Source organism: Meriones unguiculatus, chromosome X (assembly GCF_030254825.1).
Source record: "Meriones unguiculatus strain TT.TT164.6M chromosome X, Bangor_MerUng_6.1, whole genome shotgun sequence".
NCBI lineage: Eukaryota > Metazoa > Chordata > Mammalia > Rodentia > Muridae > Meriones > Meriones unguiculatus.
In genome coordinates, this window is record NC_083369.1 from 102,557,395 (window position 1) to 102,578,729 (window position 21,335).

The 21,335-nt window shown below is 40.7% G+C and overlaps 1 pseudogene; it reads left to right on the forward strand.

The window, feature by feature from the left end:
* Nucleotides 1–942: 942 nt before the first annotated feature.
* Nucleotides 943–1,710, forward strand: LOC110540252 (small ribosomal subunit protein uS5-like; annotated as a pseudogene).
* Nucleotides 1,711–21,335: the final 19,625 nt, after the last annotated feature.

Genomic DNA, 21,335 nt, shown 5'->3' on the forward strand with positions numbered 1-21,335 from the left:
ACTGGTAATGCAACACTGGATGCACAAAGCTAGAATTATAACAGCTTAAAGGAAGACGTTGATAAAGAGATTCAATGCCTTGAGAACTCAACCACTCATTTAGAAATTAATGTTGATTTCCTTGTCATAAGTAGTGTTGCAAAACAGGAGGGGCTTGGATCTGTTCTTTTTACAGCAGGACTGGCTATGTGCAGCACGTAATGAAGAGTGTTGCTTTTGTATCCACCACTCAGGGATAGGTAAAGAATCTACAGCCTTAGTAAAGGAAGGGTTGCAGAAATGAAAGCTTCAGAGAGAACAAAATCAGTCTTGGTTCGAGTCGATGTTCAGTTGCGCCCCCTGGTTGACTACTCTGATTTCAGCATTAATAGGACCGCTGTTTATATTACTACTTCTGCTCACACTTGGTCCTTGCATAATCAGTAGATTAATAACTTTTATTAGAGAATGAATAAGCATCGTGCACATAGTAGTACTAAGATCTCAATATCAACCTATAAATCTAACCCAAGGAGAAATAGCTACTCCACTTGGTCCCATGATTGGGCCCAATAGTTATTGGAAAAGGGGAAAATGAATCTGAGCAGAACAGACTCCCTTTTGGTACTAGCCTCCATCTTGTAATTGACCTAGCTCTCACCCCCAGAACCTGAAAAATGTATTTATACTTGTAAGAAACCATAACAATTTCTGACTCCTGGTGTGGTCGGTGGTCTTTTGGGGTCTTATGCACTGGATTCATCAAATGAACATTTCCCTAAATAGTCAAGGCTTTTATGTTACTATGAACATAAAGTTAATCTTAATTTCTACTTAAACTTTTCAAATATATATCTCTTCAAATAAAATTCAACAACTATGCAACAATTTAAAATTACTTAAATGTTGCTTCTTCTTCAGGAAAACACCAAATGACAGAGGAAACTGGTACAGTGGGAGGGCATGGAGTACGGGGTTGTGGGAGCAGGATTAGGAAACTGTGGGGTCTTAGGGGCCCCTGGTTATGGCTGAGGCTAAGGGGCTAGTGGAGGTAAAGCTGAAGACAAAGAGGGGATCCCTGTCACCAAGTTGGGCAGCCTGCTTAAGGACATGAAGATAAAGTCCTTAGAGTAGATCTACCTGTTCTCCCTGCCCATTAAGGAATTCAAGATTATCAACTTTTTCCTCCATGTATCCCTAAAGAATGAGGTTCTAAAAATCATACCAGTGCAGAAGCAGGCAGGGGCTGGCCAGCTAACCAGGTTTAAGGCTTTCGTCATTATTGGGGACTACAGTGGTCACATTGGTATTGGTTTTAAGTGCTCCAAGGAGGTAGCCACTGCTATCCAAGGAGCCATCATCTTGGCCAAGCTTTCCATCAACCCTGTTTGGAGGGGCTGTTGGGGCAACATGATTGGCAAGCCCCATATTATTCTGTGCAAGGTGATAGGCCTCTGTGGCTTTGTCTCTGCTCCTGTGCCCAAGAAGCAACTGATGATGGGCCGGTATTGATGACTGCTACACATCAGCCAGGGGCTGCACTGCCACCCTGGACAACTTTGCCAAGGCCACCTTTGATGCCATCTCCAAGACCTACAGCTAGCTGACCCCTGACCTCTGGAAAGAGACTGTTCACCAAGTCACCTTATCAAGAATTCACTGGTCATCTTGTGAAAACTCACACCAGTCTCTGTTCAGAGGACCCAAGCTCCAGCTGTGGTTACCACATAAAGGTTTTTATACAAGAAAAATAAAGTGAATTAAATCTGAAAAAAAAAATTACTTATATGTTAACTGAGAAACAAAGGGCTACAACTTATAATAACAATGAAGGTAGGAAGAAAATCAGCAAAGACCAGAGAAACTCAAATATTAACAAGGGATGGTACCTGGCAGGATTGTTTTCCCTATATTTTACTTCTCCTAGATTTAAAAACAAATATTAATGCTATGCTGGAATAAAGTATTCACTTGATAGGAAAGTACTAATACATCCTATGCTTACCCAGGTGGGGAAGATGTCATAAAATCAAACAAATGATAGAAATTTTAGTGGCTGTCAAGCTAGCCCTCCCAGTTGCTGCACTGTTGGAGTCTTTGCATCTGATGAATAACAAGAGAATCTGGAGTTCCCCTGCATGCAGTTATTAACACTAGTAATAACTGGGGCACTAATCTGTGCTCACCATGTTCTGTTCTCCCGTGGCTTTCTGCTGCTCTTTAATGAGGCACTTTCGCATTTTCCCATGTATTCCACATTATATGCATGCTGGACTCCTCTACCTTCCCTGGATTTATGCATGTCTCCAGCAGATGGTTGGGCCAGTCCACCTCTGGTGCTTGTTTAGCATAACAGAGAGCTCAACAAGTGGGGCCTGCTCAATCACTAGCTTCAGTTTGCATTTCCGGATCCTGGTGGGGTAAACACCCAGGGGTGAAGGCCTGCACTTGCTGTCTCTGACCCACCTTTCCTAGAAGCTAAGGATGGGTTTTCTTATTTACTTTGCAGAAGTTGTTTTTCCACTTTCCTCTTTATTCTACCCTTCCCCCACTCTTTTTTTTCCCTGGACTCCTATGAAATTTCCCATTATGGTGATTGGGATAAGAATTTCTCCAGGAAAAAAAAAAAGAAATTGTAAAACAGTGCTATATAAGATCTAGGATTAAATGCCTCTGTTTGTGGTGAGCCATCTCTGTTCAACTTGCAGTTGAACAGCTCCTTTCATTCACCCTTGCTCACTCTGGAGAAAGATGTGCTGCATGGAACACCCAGCCTCCTGTGTTTGGCAGGCGCTTTGAGCACTGAAGATGCAAGCAATTAAAGAAATCGAAATTGACCTCAAATAGCACACTTGCAATCTCGTGAAGCCTGCGGAGTAGTTCAAGTCACACCTCCTGGGTGCCTGGCCTTCTGGCTGCCTCAATTCACAACTCTACTGTTCTGTATGTTCTCAGAGCGTTGATTTCAACTCCTGCAGTTCTAAGGGCGTATTTACAGATACTTACCATGGTAAAACAAGCTACATTTTCCCCATCTGATCTTTCTGGGCTTTTATGTGGGGAAAAAAAAATACCATTTTGATGAAGTCATTGGAGGAGGAAAAGGGTTGTTATTGTTCTAGGGTGCTAGGAGCTTTGCCCTAACGATTTAAGATGCACACAGCTTGAGGTGAGAGAGCTATAAAGTGCCAGCCTGAAGTTTACTATAATATGTTATTTCCATGTAGGTGGAAAAAATTGATTTCTAATTCATAAAATATATCCCCTTATGCCAGTCATTACGTACTTTCCCAGTTTCAGCCTGAAAGTATTCTGTGAGATGTATTTGGGGGAGAGAGGGCTACTTTCTTCCCACTCCAGGTGAAGAAGGGAAAAATGGAACTTTATGGAGAGGAAGCCAAGAAAACAGTTGGAGTGGTGTGATTGGTGGGGGAGGAGCCTAGATAAATGGTAGTCTCCATATATTTTCAGGACGGCTCTTTTCTCTCCAGTGCTGGAGGGAAATCAATATCTTGTTTTCAGATGGGTAAATGGAGTCGTCTCTTTAAAGTGCCACGGTCAGTTCACCACACGTCGGGCAGCTGCTGCTTTCCAGGCTGCCCTGCGATTCCCAGGCTGGGAGGATTGACAAGGCGATGATAAACTAACGTGCCCCCTCAGCTCTGGGTGTGTGCCATTGTTCCCGCAGCTGAGACCCTCTGCTGCTATTTGCTTTCTCCCACATACATTATTCAACAGCCCAGGAAAAGGCCAAGAACCTCTTTCATTCAGGAATTCTGTATTAAAATAATCAATTTCAAACTGAAGCCGGGAAGGCCAGCTTGCTACAGGGAGAGCCTATTAATAAGCCACCAGTCTTTCCCATTTGCATTGAACTCATGCTGTATTGTGGTAATATGGGATTATTTTTTTTTCAGTTTCCTCAAAGAAACTAAACACCACACTGGCTCCTCTGCCCTTTCATAAATAGCATGTAGAAGAACTTCTTCGTTTGATCCACCATTAACAGAACACTAGAGGCCATATTTGTGCCTGTTACTAGCCACTGACCAATTCCGATTTTGAAAGTACTTTAAAAAAGCCATTAACACTCCATGAAATGTAGCAGGAATAAAAGTTTTCAAGTGTTTTGTTTCCTATTCATTGGCATTACATTTCTTGCTTTGCCTTTCCTGCCCCCTACTTCTCACCATTCCCCCACATGCACACAGACACCACACACACACACACACACACACACACACACACACACACGCATACACACTCAGAAGCAGTGATATTTAAGTTTTGAACAAAATATTTTAGAAAGCGTCTATGTATAAATAAAGATAAATTTCAGCAGCACCGTGAGATGATCTCTAGACTAAATGTGCTTTTCCTGTTCGGTTCATAAAGGGTTAATCAGAGCCTTCTATTGGTGGCTGCCCTATTGTCAAAATTCTTTCTAGCCCACTTTAGTCCATTTTCATGCCTTTGGACAATCAATGGCCAAAAGATAACTATTAATAGTTACTCTTTTATAATCAATTCAGCAAACATTTATTGAATACCAAATGTGTACACAGGAAATCTCCAGGGCTTTAGCTTGGGACATCCCAATGAATCTGTTGTGATCCCCCAAGTAGCCAATGAACATAAGTTTTTTTGTTTGTTTGTTTTCATATGGTTGCCAGATTTCGAAAAGGAAAATATAAGATACTTAAATTTGGACTTTTGAGAAATAAGTAACTGTTTAGTATAATTTGTCCCTTGCAATATGTATGACATACTTATAAAATTTTTCATTGTTCATCTGGAATCAAAGATAATAGGGAACCTGATACTGCATCTGGAAACTCTTTTAAAAAGTAATTATTTGTATGACTTTGAAGATTTTGATATTGTTGTCTATTACTTCCCCACCACTGCCAAAAACCAGAAAGAACTGCATTCACTGAACAATTAGTAGAAATTTTAATTTCCCAAATAAGGAGAAGCCTTTTATAACTAATTATAGAGATGCTATCTTTCTTAAATTTTTATGCATGGTATGGAATAATTTTTTAATGTTCCTGATAAATAGTTTTAATAACTATTTAAAAGCAATTATAAACATAACCCATAAATATAAACATCCTTGGCCCACTAGTTGATTGATTAGTAGTTGGTTGGTTGGTTGATTAATTGATTGCTTTAAAATGGAGGAAAAGTCCTCACAGTAATTCACTCTGCTTTCTACAAAGACTGCTAAGCATTCAAGAGATAAGCATATCAAGAGGTAAAGCTAAGCCCAGTGTGTCCATGAAAGTGCCCCATATAAGACGATACTATGAATAACAGCTACAGTCACCTCTGAGCACAGCCTTGCAGTTGTCAAACACACAAGAGCAGCCCTCTGAAAGTATTTGTAGGGCCCAGAGTAAGCTCACTCAGCATAGGTCCTATATAACTTGGAAACTTAGGACTGTCAAGAATGATCAGTGCAATCAGTACTTTATTGAGACTACCTGGGAAATGAAGGTAGAGAGACACAGTAACTGTCTCCCTCCAGTATCTCACAGTAAAAATACAAAAAGCCACAGTACTTAGCAAAATAGTGTTAGGAAAACCCATATAATAGTAGCTACCTTTATGATGGGCTTATTATGTCCCAGGCACTAGGCTAAGTTCCTTCCTTCCTTTTATCCTCACAGTATCCTTTTGAAGATACCCATTTCTCAGATGAAGAAAGTGAGCTTAAGCAAGACCATTTGACTTTTTCCATAAGGTTAAGTGGTGGGTCCTGGGTACTAAACTACCATGTTCTTCCTATAAGGATTATAGGAAAAAGAGAAACAGCTCAGAGATTTGGTCTTTACACAAAGCACTGTGCCCAACTGATTTGTTTATCTAGCTCAATGCATGCAGTATATTGATTTGATTAGATTACATTGCCTTTGTAATGTATTTGAATTATTTGGCACTACAAATTGGTATGTGAATTTATTGAGGAAAAAAGATGCATGATCTAATCAATGATGATCCATCAGAAAGGAAAAAAATGTCTGTATGAACACTATCTTTCTAAGCATAATAAACTCAGAGGAAGATTCAAATATAAACAAAATAAAAATCTTGCAGGAAAATATTTAAGACAGAGATCAGGACCAAATACTCAAAAGCTACTAGGTGGGGTTATCAGACATTATATGAGTTAATTTTTGTGTGTGTTTGGTAAAAATAATAAATGAAGTCTACAGATGAATAATAGATTTACAAATGATTATAAAGACAGAAAGTTTATCTTCACTATACAAAGACCTCTTGTAAATTAGCAAGAAAGGGAAACTTTAAAAGATAACTAGGAAAAGATGCTAGTAAAAAGGCTGAGGAATGAACCTCAGTAGGTAGAATGATTGCCTTGTATTCACAAAGTGCTCAAAGCCAAACACTACGTTAAAAAAATGGATATAGTGGTATACACTTGTAATCCCAGCTTCTGGGGGTGAAGGATTAGGTGTTGAAAGTCATCCTTGGGTACCCAGAGAATTGAAAGATAGCCTGGACTACATAAACAAACCCTGACTCAAAAACAAACCAACAATAAGAAAAGGGATATGAAGGGAGATATACACAGAAAACTAGTCCAATAATGCCAGGCAAGCATACAAATAAGATGCTAAAATTGACTAATAACCAAGGAGATGCAAATTAATAATGTGACAAAAAAATGACACAAATCTTCTTTAGTTTTTAAATTATCTCAAAGATCTAAACTAAGACAAGTACTTTACCAATGAGCAATATACCCCCAATTAAGGCAAAAGAATATTTTGAAAAGATATTGCCTCTTCCTGAAGAGATATTGAGAATATGACTTACCTCTGCAATTCTGCTCCTGAAATATAACTCTTGGGGGTTGGGGAGGAAGCACTAGTTTACAAGCCTCCATGTACTCAAGAATGATTGTTACAACATTGCCTATAGGTTGCACACATACAAAGGAAAACAAAGAATGTTATTAAGACGAAAGATCTTTGAATAAGTTTGTAATGTATTAACAAATACCATTCAGACATTAAAAATAATGTAATAGGGGCTGTAGAGATGGCTCAGAAGTTAAGAGCATTGGATATTCTTCCAGAGGTCCTGAGTTCAATTCCCAGCAACCACATGGTGGCTCATGACAGTCTGTAATGGAATCTGATACCCTCTTCTGTGTGCATGAAAGCAGAGCACTCATATACATAAAATGAATAAGTAAATAAGTAAACATTTTTAAAAAGAAAAATACATAAAAATAATGAAATGAGACTCTAGTAGTGACTTTGAACTATCTGTTCAAAGAACTGTTAAATATGAAAATAAGATGTAAAATGTGTTAATGCCCAATTTTTATAAAATGAATTTTATTTTTTTTTATTTTATATATAAGTGTCTTGTCTCTCTCTCTCTCTCTCTCTCTCTCTCTCTCTCTCTCTCTCTCTCTCTCTCTCTCTGTGTGTGTGTGTGTGTATACCATGTGCCTGCCTGGTGTCCATGAAGTTCAGAAGTGGGTGTTGTATCCCCTGCAACTAGAGGATAGGAATGTTGTGAGCCACCATGTAAGAAATGAACCTGGATCCTCTGCAAGAGCAACAAGTGATCTTAACCATCGAACCATCTTGCCAGTCTCTAAAATGTATGTTTTAAAGTATGTGTGTAAACTAAACAAGTTGAAATTCATTTGTAGTCTCATCACTAGGACATAATGTTTTAGAAGCACTTCCACTGAGTTTTTTCATGTGTATATTTACTTTTTTTTCCTATAAAATTGGATCATTGTATATAAGTGATAATTTGGACATGAGTTAAAGCATGAAATAACTTCTACTGAGTTGTTAATGTAAGCTGTAATGATAGACAGAAGAGGGCTATCTGGAGTAGGGAGAGAGGGGGATGTAAAGATTGCATTAAAGAAAAGCACCATGCCTATGTAGAGTTGAGGAAGGTTGGGAATGTAGCATAATTGGTAGGGCACATGTCTAACATGTGCAAACTCATGGAATCAATCACTAGTATTAAAATCAAGTATGTTATTATATACCTGTAATGTCAGATCATGAGCAGTATAGGACTCAAAGTTCAAGGTGGCAATGGTTAGGTCTGTGAACTTGACACAACCTAGAATATGTGGGAAGAGCCTCAATGAGGAATGGTCTAGACTAGGTTGGCCTGTGGTTATATCTGTGGGATATTATCTTGATTGCCTTAATTGGTGCAGGAAGACCCAGTATGAAAGTGGGTGGTGGATTTCTCTGGAATGGATAAAAGTACAAAAATCTAGCCAAGTCTTAAGCATGCATGCATTCATTTTTCTGTGCTGTGACCATGGATATGACTATCTGCCTCAAATCCTTTATGCTAAATAAACCCTTCCCCTGTGAATTACTTTTTATTGGGGCATTTTATCTCAATAACAGAGACAAACCAAACCAAAACAAACAAACAAAAACTAGGAAAAAAGCAACAGCCATTTCAAGACTGCCTGGGAAACATGAGACCCTGTTTCAAATAAACAACTAAAACAACTGCAGGACTTTTTCTTGTAACTTGTGGGGTTTGTTTGTTTGTTTGTTGTTTTTGTTTGGTGTGTGTGTGTGTGTATGTGTGCATGTGTATGTGTGTATGTTTAGCCGAAAGGATGTAGTCATTGTTACATAGGTTAGTGTTGACTGCAACTGCTAGTATATTTGCAAGACAAGTTCATATTACTAAGGGAAAAAGTTCCATTTGCTGTAAGTGGAATTTTCATTGAAATACAATTGCCATGGTTTTGCCCATGGCAATGATGATAATTCAACGGCTCATCATGCTTCTCATAGCTTAATTCCTAGTTAGCAAGCATTACTAACCAAATGGGAAGCTACTCAATGGCACAGATTGCAGTAAAATCCATCTCTTATTCATATCATGAATTGTGAGGTTGATTTGATAGTTGCTCTCTGTTTGACTCTAAATTTAAGTTCCTCAAACCTCTTCTTTTTCTATGTTTTGAAACCTTGTGAGTATTTTGAAAGGAACTGATGTGGTACCATTTATAGAAATAGACCTGTCAGGAATAAGAGCAGATTTGGTGCGGTGAGAGACTGTTCCCAGGAATAGTTTCATCCACATGCTGGACCATAGAGTTAAAAGATGGAGCAAAAACTTGAAAATGTAAACCTTGGATTGAGAAGAGAAAGATAAGGTCTGTGAGAGATAAAAATAGAATCCAAAGTACTGGGATTGTAGAGAGAGCAAAAAGGAAAGAGAAAGAAAAAAAAAAACAGAATATTACTCTGTTTATAAATGGGTGGTCAAAGGTAAGCTAAAAAGAATGATGTTTGGAAAGGTTAGGGGGAAAGAAAGAAATAACAAGAAACAGTATTTGTTACCAAAGCCCTTTATCACTGAGTCATTTCCCCAACCCTTTCTGCAGTATCTATTTATGGACCCTACCACTTCTTTCCTTCAACTGTAGATTTTTTTTCCCTAATGCTTTTGCTTATATTTTTATTTCACGCTTAGGAGAATACCCCCAGTAGACTTTTTTTTTCAGTTTTTCCTACTTTATATTTAGAAACTTCTTATCTGAGCATGAGATATATCAAATAGTCTTTTATATTATGACCATATCTTCATATGGCTTCATTTTTTCTAGTAACCCTATGAACAAGCTAATATTTATTTTAATATGAAGAAAAAAATAATTCTACTTTACTTAACCATTGTTTTCAAATTTACCAAATATCATTTGTACATTATATTTTATTTACTCTGTGATTTGGGATATGGCTTACTTTCACACTGAGAACTTAAAAGCTAAAATTTGGAAGTAGATTCATAACTTGAGCATCTGTCAAGACATATATGCTCACAAGTATGAAATAGAAGCAAAAAAAAGCATTATTCAACCTATATATGACATGTTCTCTTTTTTCTTTACAAAGAAATGAAACAGTTTAATTTTCAAATTACAGTATAAAAGTAATAATTTTACTACTTTTAATATCTCATTTCTTTACGGTGGAATGAGCATTAAGAGATGAATGTTTTGCAACAATTTCTAAAGGGCACCACCATGCCCATACGGTATCTTTATATTACACAGGATGACCTTGAACTGGTGACCCTCATGAATCAGCCTCTAAGGGCTGAGATTACAGGTGCATACCATCATTCCAAGCTCCATTACTGAACTTCTTTTTCCTTTTTGCTTGTCTTTTCTTATTTATTTCCTCTTTTTTTTTTTGACCTTTGAGTGTCTGGCAACTTCCTGGTACCTTTGGAGACAGATGAACCCCCAACCATGGCCTTCATTGGCCACGGTTGACCCTTTTTGTCTGACCTTCATTTAGGGCTTCTCTTTCCCTTGGGTGAGATTCCCCTCCCCGCCCCCACTAGCACGGTTTCGCTCCACCTTTTGCTCCTCTATGAAAATCCTAGTGCTAAGTAAAACCATGTCTACTACAGGCAGCTGTGCCCTTTGTCTCTGGCCAATGATGACAAGATGTTGGATCAAGTAGTACCACACTACTCTACTGAGCCAAACCTTGCCTTTGGGATGCCTCTGGCAGGTCACTGACTCCCAATAGAAACTGCCCATTCATCCATTCCTCCAGCATCCCCACTGGAATGTCTTCTGGAGAATTTTAAATCCCTATGCATGGAACCTGACTTAAAGGCCTCTAAGCTCATATGCTTCTGTAATAAAACTTGGCCTACATATTCCTTAGATAATGTTTCAAACTGGCCAATTAATAGCACATTAAATCCGAATGTTTTATGGGATCTTTTTAATTACTGTCAGAAATCTGTTAAATCAAAGGAGGTATCTTACGTTCAAGCATTCTCTTCTCTGCTCTAAACCTTCTCTCTGTTCTTCCTGTTTTCTTACCCAACTTCTTCTAGCTATAAGATCTCAACCTCAAGAGTTCTCTACCTTTAACCTGTGGATGAACCTCCACCTGGCTGTTCTCAACCTCTGGCTTTTCAGCCTCCGGTTTCTCCCTCCTCATCTGCTTCCTTGACTTCCTCTTTGGCTTCTCCAGCATCCTTACTCCCATCCTCAACATCAGGCCATCCTAGTCATTCTACACCACTTCCACCCCACTAACGGCTATTAGCCCCTCTGCTACCCATTCTCACTCTGTAGCAAAGCCTCCTTCTTCTACTCAGTGTAAACCAGCCTCAATTCTTCTCTGCTGAGAGGTGACTGGCATGGATGGCTTAGTTAGTGTGCATGTTCCCTTCTCATTAACTGAACTTTCTCAAGTAGAAAAGACACTAGGATCCTATACCTCTAATCCTTCTACTTTCATTAAAGAATTTCAATATCTCACTCAATCTTATAGTCTTACCTTCCATGTCATACACACACACACACACACACACACACACACACACACACACACACATATATATATATATATATATATATATATATGATTCTTACCAACAAACTATTACATGAGGAATGCAGGTTTGGGAACAGGCTAGAATGCATACAGATGAGGTTCACCAAACAAACACAGCACACCTGGTTGGGGCTGAGGTGGTGCCCAAACAGGATCCACAATGGGATTATAATACCCCTGAAGGCATTTTAGCTAGAGATCAGTTCACAGCCTGCCTCCTGGCTGGTCTCCACAAGGCTGCCCTCAAGCCAGTTAAATATGATAAGCTCCAGCAGATGACTCAGGACAAGAATGAAAACCCATCTCAATTCATAAAGTGCCTTACAAAGGCTCTCTTAAAACATACTAATCTAGACCCCGAAAGTATAGAGGGTAGGCAACTGCTGATGATCTATTTTTTCTCCCAGATTTACCCCAATATCAGGGCTAAGCTTAAGTGCTTGGAGAGAGGACCTCTGATCCCACAGGCAGATGTCTTAGCACTTGCCTTTAAGATGTATCATGGGAGACATGAGAAAGCCTGCAAGCAAAAATACCAAATGCTAGCCAAGGCCATCTGAATGGCCTCAGGGACTACCCAGACTTCCTTCCCTCCTAAGGCAAGAGGACCACGTGGTCCCTGTTTCCATTGCGGTCAAGAAGGTCACTGGGCCCAGTTTTGTCCTAACCCCCACAAGCTACCATGATATGGGGGCATTACTCCCAGATCGCTCTCCAGCCGATATTCTAGGCCTGGCTATGGACAACTGAAGGCTTCCCTTGACCCTACCACTACAATAACCAGCAGGGAGCCATAGGTAATTATCATGGTATCAGGGTGGCCCATCTCCTTCCTTGTAGACACCAAAGCTACTTACTCAGTCCTGAAGGAGTACTGGGGACCAACCTCTCCTTCTAGTTCCTCTGTTGTTGGGGTATTGTGACAGCCTTGCCAGCCTTGCTGGACTCTACCACTCAGTTGTATTTTTCAGGGGTGTTCCCTTGACTCATTCATTTTTAGTGATGCAAACCGGTCCAGTCCCCTTACTGGGGAGGGACTTTTTAGCCAAATGGGAGCCTCTATCTCCTTTACTCCACCCATTCTCCTGACCCCAAGCTCACCAGCATCTTCTCTCCTCCATCTCCTAGCTACCCTACCTACCAGCTGTGACATGCTGCTTCCTTTACCAGCCTCTCAAGTGGACCCCCAAGTCTGGGCTGTCCAAAACGCATCTGTCCCTAGGCACCATTCCCCTATGGTCATTCAGCTACAGGATCCCATCTGGTATATTACCCAAGCTCAATACCCACTTCCTCTCAAGAGTCTCAGGGGACTTAAGCTTATTATCACTGACCTTCTAAGAAAAAAAAAAATCCTTTGCCCCACTTCCTCTCCTTTTAACACCCCTATACTTGCAGTTACAAAGCCCAATGGAACCTTTCACCTGTTCAAGACCTCAGGCTTCTCAATTCTGCAGTTGTCCCCCTCCACCCTGTTTTACCTAACCCTTATAACTCTTTTCTCCACTATCTGCACAGATACCTCCCATTTCTCAGTTCTGGATCTGTGGAGAGCTGCTTGTTAAGTTGCTTTGTTATTCATGTTTTCACCCTGGCCTTCACCTTGAGACAGAGAGAAAAGGAAGTTTTGCCAAGTTCCTTAAAGCTTGTGTGTGTGTGTGTGTGTGTGTCTGTGTGTCTGTGTGTGTCTGTGTGTGTGAGAGACCTTGGATCATATCTGCTATAGGGAAGTAGTTTTAGAAAAGTTTGGCTGTTCCACAAATTTCTTTTTGTATTGATGTGACTTGTTTTTGCTTTGCCTATAAAAAACGAATCGTGGAATAAACTCACACTGCTGCAGTCATTACTGACAGCTCTCTGGAGCTGATCCCATGTGTAGTGTGATTTGTTTTAATTATATTAATTATTTTAATCCTCACTCCCCACTTAGGTACTGTTTGACCCTGCTGGTGGGCTCCAGCATGGATCTCAAGGACAAATTTTTCTCTATCCCCCTGGATGCCCAGTCACAAAATATCTTTTCCTTCACATGGACTGACCCTGAAACCCTTGTTTCTACTCAGCTTACCTGAACTGCCCTGTCCCAGGAATTCTGGGACATCCCACACCTATTTGGCCAAGCCTCAGCCTCTGATCTACTCTCCTTATCTCTCCCTTAACCTAAACTTATACAATATGTAGATGACCTTCTCCTCTGCAGCCCGTCCCTTTGAGTTAGCCAGGCTAACACCTCTGCTCTTCTAAATTTCCTATCCAGCAGGGGCTATTGGGTCTCACCTTCTAAGGTCCAATTGTCCACCTCTGAGTTCACTTATCCAGCAGGGGCTATTGGGTCTTACCCTTCAAGGTCCAATTGTCTACTTCTGAGGTCACTTACCTGGGACTAACAATAATCCCAACCCACAAGGGCATCACCCTAGATAGAAAAGATGGAATGCCATCTCTGGCAGTTCTCACTACTAAAGAAGAAATTTTATCGTTTTTGGGGACTGGCTGGTTTCTTATGGTCCTGGGTCCTTTTCCCTTCTTGCCTGCCCCTTATATGAAGCATGCTTAGGCCCCTTGCTTGAACTCCTTCTTAAACCCATTACTAAGCCCTTTTGGAGGCACCAACAGGCTCTTCTTGAGGCCCCAGCCCTACATCTCTCAGACTTAACACGACCCTTGTCACCCTATGTAACAGAAAAAGAGGGATATGCCCTTGGAGCCCTGGGTCACCAATTGGGACCCTCCTTTGCACCTGTAGCATACCTATCAAAAATTAGACTTGACAATCCAAGGATGGACACCCTGCATTTGTGCCTTAACAGCTTCTGATTTGAGAGTCCAAAAAAGTAACTTTTGAGTCATCTATTATTGTCTTCTCTTCTCACAATCTGTCTCACCTTTTAATTTGTAAGGGCTTACAAGCTCTACCTCCCTCCAGGGTTCTTTCCCTCCAGGTGGTGTTAATAGAAGATTCTACTGTACCTCTCAATACTTCAAACCTTCTTCCTCGACCTCACTCTAACTACTCCAGATCTCATTCTTACATTGAAACTATAGAGGAACAATTGCCCGACTCTCACACATACAGGAGGGCACATTGCCTCAGGCCATCTATACCTGGTATACAGATGGCAGCTCCTTTATCCATGAGGGAGCTCAAAAAACAGACTATGCCATATTGTCGGACACTGAGGTGGTTGAGGCACAAGCCCTCCCTGCCCACACCACTAATCAACAGGCCAAACTAATAGCTCTTACCTTCACCTTCCAATTGGCCCAGGAACACAATCCCTTAACATCTGTCTACACAGGCTCTAAATATGCCTTTCATAGTCTTCTCTCCCATGCATGCCTCCCTTGCTTACAGCAAAGGGAGGATCTGTAACCAATGCAGGCCAAATTATAGCCATACTAGAAGCCTCCCACCTTCCCACAGCCATCGGAACAGTCCACTGCTGGTCCCATCAGATGGGTGATTCCACTGTTTCCAAAGAAAAGAAAATAACCGGGCTGACAAGGGAGCTGAGGTGTGGCCCTTGTCTCATCCACCACAAGACATCCTTACACTACAACTCACATCTCCCCTATCATCTCCTGACACTTGTCAGATCCTGTCCTATCTACACCAGCTCTTTCATCCTAACAGTTGAGCCTTGTCTAACTTTGTCAAGATTCCTGCAGCCCACCCCTGAGGACTTGCATTTCCTATAGACTATCACTGCCTCTTATAAAATCTGCCATACTTTAGATCCTAATGCAGAATATCATAATCCCCCTTTCCCTACCCACCAGGCTAGAGGATCTCTCCCCAGGACTGACTGGCAACTTGATTTTACCCACATACCAGCAGTATTATTTTCGGTACCTCCTGGTCTTGGTGGACATGTTCTTGGGATGGGTGGAGGCATACCTCACTACTAACAAAAGAGATCAGACAGTTTCTGATTTCCTTCTCTGTGAGATTATCCCCACCTCCCTCCAGTCTGACAATGGTCCTGAGTTCACTTCTCAGTTTTCCCAGACCTTCTCTAAATCCCTTAATATCCCTTCATATTTTCATATCCCATACCATCCCCAGTCCTCAGGAAAGATAGATCGAACCAACTGATCCTTAAAAAATACTCTTGTTAAACTATCACAAGAGCTTCACCTTGGTTGGGTAAAACTCCTCCCCCTGGCCCTTTTCAGGCTACGAGCTCTCTCCAAAAAACCTTTGTCCATCTTTGAGCTTTGAGCTCATGTATAGAAGAACAGTCCTAACTCCTGTTGTTCAACTAAATCCTCACCTCTCCCTGACCACCTACTTACTCCCTTACTCTGTCATCTCCATTCTCTTCTATGGAACTTTACTGACCACTGTTTACCACAGCCACACACTAACCCCTGTCTGTCTCCTATTAACATTGGGGACGGGGTCCTTCTCTCCCCTCCAGACCAAAACCCCTCATCTCTTTCTCTTAAATGGCAGGGGCCTTTCAAGATGATTCTTGTGACCCCCCCCAATAGCTGCTAAGCTTGAGGGCTTCCCTCACTCGATTCATCTAATTACCTCAAGCCTTTTAGCCCCCCTTCAAGATAATGCTCCCTCTTACATATCAACTCCAACAGGATCCTGCTCCCTCGAGCTCTAGAAGATGCCAAGACCAACCACCTTATCTCCAATTCCCGAGGAATGAGAACTCGCTACAGCATCTGTGTTCAACCCTACTGGATATCAATGCTAAGTTCCTTAGACTGTAATAAAACTATAATCCTTGATACCTCATCTCAACCTGGTAGTTATTATTTAAGAAATATGAGGCTGGGGTCAACCAATCTTCTCTGCAAGAGGTTTATTAAGTGGGTATGGAGGAAAGGGGGGAGCAGGACATGAAGAGAGAGAGAGAAAGGGGAAGGGGAGCCCCAAGAGAATGGGAGAGCTTGAGAGAGAGAGACAGAGAGAGAGAGTGTGAGTGAGAGTAAGAAAGGAGGAGTAAGAGAAAAACCACGTATTGGGGTTGGCTCTTTAAGGGGCAAGGTAACCACGCCTTCCAGGTGTGATCACCTGGCTGGCGACACATGATGACATCATAACTTGCTGGGTAACCCAGGAGCAGGTTGAGTTCTGAAATACTAACACAACCCCAGTGCACTACTGCTAATAATACCTTGCTTCTTTGTGGTACTCAGGTCTACCATCATCTGCCTACTGGTTGGTCAGGAGTTTGCACACTGGTGTTCCTCTTCCCTACCTGGGGCTAGTAAATAAAAAGGAGCCCCTACTAATCCCAGTCATGGACTCAATAGTTGTCCAGCAGGACAAGAGGGCAATTCAAATCTTACCTTTCTTGGCTGTTGCAGGAATCACTGCAGCTGTCGGGACCAGGACAACAGCACTAACCACTTTACTAACTTTGTATTATCAGCTTTCTTCTCAGTTCATCCAGGACCTCTAGCAAGTGGCTCAGACAATACTAACTCTCTAAAGACAGACTGACTCACTGGAATGAGTATTGCTTCAAAACCTATGAGGACTGGATCTCTTCTCAGCTAAAGATGGTGGCCTTTGCATCTTCCTTTAGGTGGAATGCTGTTTTTATGTCAACAAGTTCAGTATAGTAAAAGGCAAAAATCCAACAACTCCAGACAACCTACAAAAGCGAAAAGAACAGCCAGAGGCCCCTACCTCTTGGGCCTTTGAGAACCCCATATGGAAATGGATTCTGTCATTCCTCACACATCTTCTGCTCGTCTTTCTGCTTTTGTTTTTTGCACCCTGCTTTATTAACTTCTCTACATTCCCCCAACAACAAAAGCAAAAATTCAACAACAAATGCAAACCATTAATCAGCTACTCTTACAAGATTATCAACCTCTGCACACAGAACCAAGTGACAATGACCTTCCAATCAACCTTGATGATGGGTACAAGCTATACCCTGAGAATGACAATGCCCCTAATCAGCAGGAAGTATCTTGAAGAGCAAAAGTCGGCCCTATGTTCTCCCCACCATCACCCCCTTACTAGCTCCTCATTTTTTAATAAAATAAAAGGAGAAATGTTGGTATTTGTAAGCAGGCATCTCTATGCCCAGCCCCAAGGGACCTCACAAATGGGATATTAGGCATTTTTGAGGCCACCTATGGTCCACCAGCAGACTACCTGCTCATGCTCTGGGTCACCTTATAAGAGAACTTGCACAACCTCCTCTCTCTCTCTCTCTCTCTCTCTCTCTCTCTCTCTCTCTCTCTTTACTACCCTACCCAGAGAGGTATCTGTGACCCCTTCCCTTAATAAAACCTCCCACGTGGAACCAGTCCTGTGGCTTGATTTATGAACCCACCATGTAACTTAGCTACACAATCCTAAAGCAAACGCGAAAGACATTGGAAGCAGGAGAAGACAGGGAACGGGACAGGAGCCTACCTCAGACAGCCTCTGAAAGACTATTGATCTAGGTATTGATGCAGAGGCTTAGACTCAGATGCTGTGATTTCTAATAGCCCTTGGTTGATTTGGTATCTATCCACTGGGAATCAGCTTTAGATATTACATAGAAACCAAGCCTTTAATCTCAGCTCTTGAGAAGCAGAGGCAGATGAATCTCTGAGTTTGAGGCCAGCTTGGTATACAGAACCAGTTCCAGGACAGTCAGGGCTACATAAAGAAACCCTTTTTCAGAAAGAAAAAAAAATTACAAAGAGAAGCTGTGTGAAGAAGTACAAGTGTGTCAACGAAAGGCTTCCTTGCTTAACTTTTTCTATTACAAGATAGACTCTTGTTTCTGACAAGTAAACTTGTTTGAAAAATCAGTCCTGGTGACATGACAAATTGTCCTCAGTTGAAATCTCCAATTAGTTATGTGTTAGCTGTGTGATATAATCTTTTATAAACTTAGCTACCTAAGTGATTTCTCGTTGAGGAATAGAAATAGTAGCAGCTACTACTACATGGGGCTATTAGATTAAATGAGATGCACACCTCTCATAGAGCACAATGAAAAAGCAAAGAAAAGTGAGCAGGGCTCATTCACTGAAACAAGGGTCAGGAAGTAAACCAAGTAACAAGAAGCTCCTCTAACTTACAAGATTCATAAGGTCCCTCTGAAGGTTTTAGAGCAGTCACATTTGCTAGGGAGAAGTGAGTCTCCTACCACCCATAGCTGCCTGCAAGTCATACAGAGAGCTCCAGAGAAACAGCTTTCATGTTTTTATAAACCCATATGTGATTGGGCATTTTCAGTAATACAGCTGCCTTCAAGTCACCTATGCTCCTGTAAATAACTCCTCACCAATTCTCTTGTAAGTAACCTCAATGAACTGACTCACTAAAAGCTAGATTTGAACGCATGAATGAAATTGTTGTTTGCTTTTCTTTTCTTTTTCTTTTTTTTTTTTGTCTATCACTGTTAACCTATAGGGTGATTTTTTTTTTTCTCTATATCTCCTCAGGAAGCCACTTTGCCTATCTAAGGTTTCTTACATGAGTTCACTAGGTCACTAAATCTGTTTCCTGTTTTTCAAGAACAAGAACCATATCTTAAGCATGTTCATTTCATCTTGTGTGAACTATTTACCTGCTTTTTTGTCCCCTAACCGCCCTGCTAGCATTTGAATTAGGGTAGGACTTCTTTCATTACTACTCTATCCCAAGCACCTGGCAGAGAGCATGGCATGTAATAGACAGAATAAAATCCTGTGGATTCAATAATAGTCCTAATTCCGTGGTCCCTTTGAGCCCTTGGTTTGGACCTCCTTCTTTCTTTAGTGACCATTGCCATCACTTTGCAATTGGTAATTTCACATGACTGATTTTGAACTCTGAAATGCCCTAGTTACCAAAACTCACCATTTTTGGTGACTTGTTCAACTCCATCGCTATGACTGATGGTCTCTTGACATCTCCCCATTCTTCAGTCAATGCCTCTCTGACTTCTCTCATCTCCCTTCCCAGCCCAACAGTCTGCTCTGTTCTTTTCAGAGCATTGGTTAGGCTGGGGTCACTGGGGCACAGAAATTTAGAGGGTACCACATTTTTCTCCCACCACTTCTTTGGGCTAAGAAGTCTTACCCTGGCCCCAACCCAGCCTCTTTGGCAGACACAGAGATGGATGAAGCTGGAGGCCTGAGGTCAAAGGCTGGGAGTACACCAACCAGGAGACCTTTTGTACATAGGGCCACCCCTCCTCCCACCAAAAGCAGCTTCCATTTAGGAGAAGGCAAGTTTCAAGTTTCTGTAGAGTTGTAGACCCAAAAATTAAGCTATAGCCACTTCCATTGGAAAAAATGGTGCTGGGAAACCTGGAGTTTAGAATATTTGAAGCTGGATCCATGTCTTTCATACTGGATAAAAAGCAACTCAAAATGGATCAAAGACCTGAATGTAAGATTTAAAAATTTGAAGCTTCTGAAGTAAATTGCGACAAGATACAGATGAAGACGAAGACTTTCTGAACAGGAATTCAATAACAAAGAATTAAAAAATGGTACTACATAAAATTAAAAGGCTGCACAGTAAAGAAAGAATCATCAGAGGGAAGCAACAACCTACAGAACAGGAAAAGTCATTACTAACTATACATTAGAATATTAGAAGACACATAGAACTTAAAATATTAAACACCCCAAAGCCCAAATCATATGACTAATAAATAAGGTAATTAGTTGACTAGACAGTTCTGATAAAAAGAAATGCAAATGACCCATAAATATATTTTTTTAAATATTCAATAGCTTTGGCAATTAGTGAAATACAGATTAAAACTGCTTTCAATTCTATTTCATCAGTCAGAATGGCTACCATCAAGAAAGTAAATCACAACAAATACTGGTGAGAATGTAGGAAAAAGAGAATGCTTATTCCCTATTGCTGGGAATATAAACTTGTGAAGCCACTATGGCAATCAATATTGAAGTATCTCAGAACATTAAAAGTAGAAAGCACTACCATGTGATACAACTATATGGATATATGCCCAAAGATAACTAAATCAGAGACACAGAAATATACATCTATGTTAATTAGTACACCATTTATAATTCCTAGGAAATGAAACCACCTCAATGTCCATTCAGGTGAATGGTTATGAATGGTTAAAGAAAATGAGTATGGGCTAGTGACATGGCTCAACAGTTAAGGGTGCTTGCCACATAATCCTGATCACGAGTTTTAGCCCTGGAACCCACACTGGAAGGAGAGAACCAGCTCTTGTTCGTTTGTTTGTTTGTTTGTTTGTTTGTTTGAGACAGGGCCTCACTAAATGTCTCTGGCTGTCCTAGAACTCAGTATGTACACCAGGCTGTCCTTGAACTCAAAGATATCTGTCTACCTCTGCCTTCCGATCACTGGGATTCAAAGTGTACACTACCACATCTATTTTGAGAATCAACTCTTGAATGTTGTCTACTCATTTTCACACACACTGTACTCTAGCACACATACAATACACACATGTGCTATAATAATTAATAATAAAGACAATTTTTATTTTACGAAATAGATTTTTAATACAATATAATCTGACTACAGTTTCTCCTCCCTTGATTCCTTTCAGTCCCTCCCCACCTCACCTCCCATCTCGATCCACCCCTTTTTAGTCTCTAGTGATAAAAACAAACAGCAACTAAGGGATAATAATAAGATATAATAATAACAAAACAAACAAGTCAGAAAAGAACAAAACAAGCAGAAGGAAAAGAGCCCAAGAAAAGCCACAAGAACCAGATAAACTATCCACTCACTCGCACACTCAGGAATCCCATAAAAACACAAAAATAGAAGTCATAATATATACATAAAACCTCTAGGGTAAAAATAATGAATAAATCAACACATGTTGAAAAATAAAACACCCTATCACAACATTATGAGACAAGGAACCTCCAAAGAAGCCTTTTGAGTTTGTTTTCTGTTGGCCATCTACTGCTGGACAAACCCTTAAGAGTTGTTTGTTTCTCCAGTGAGACTCCCTTGGAGCAAAAGAAATTTTTTTT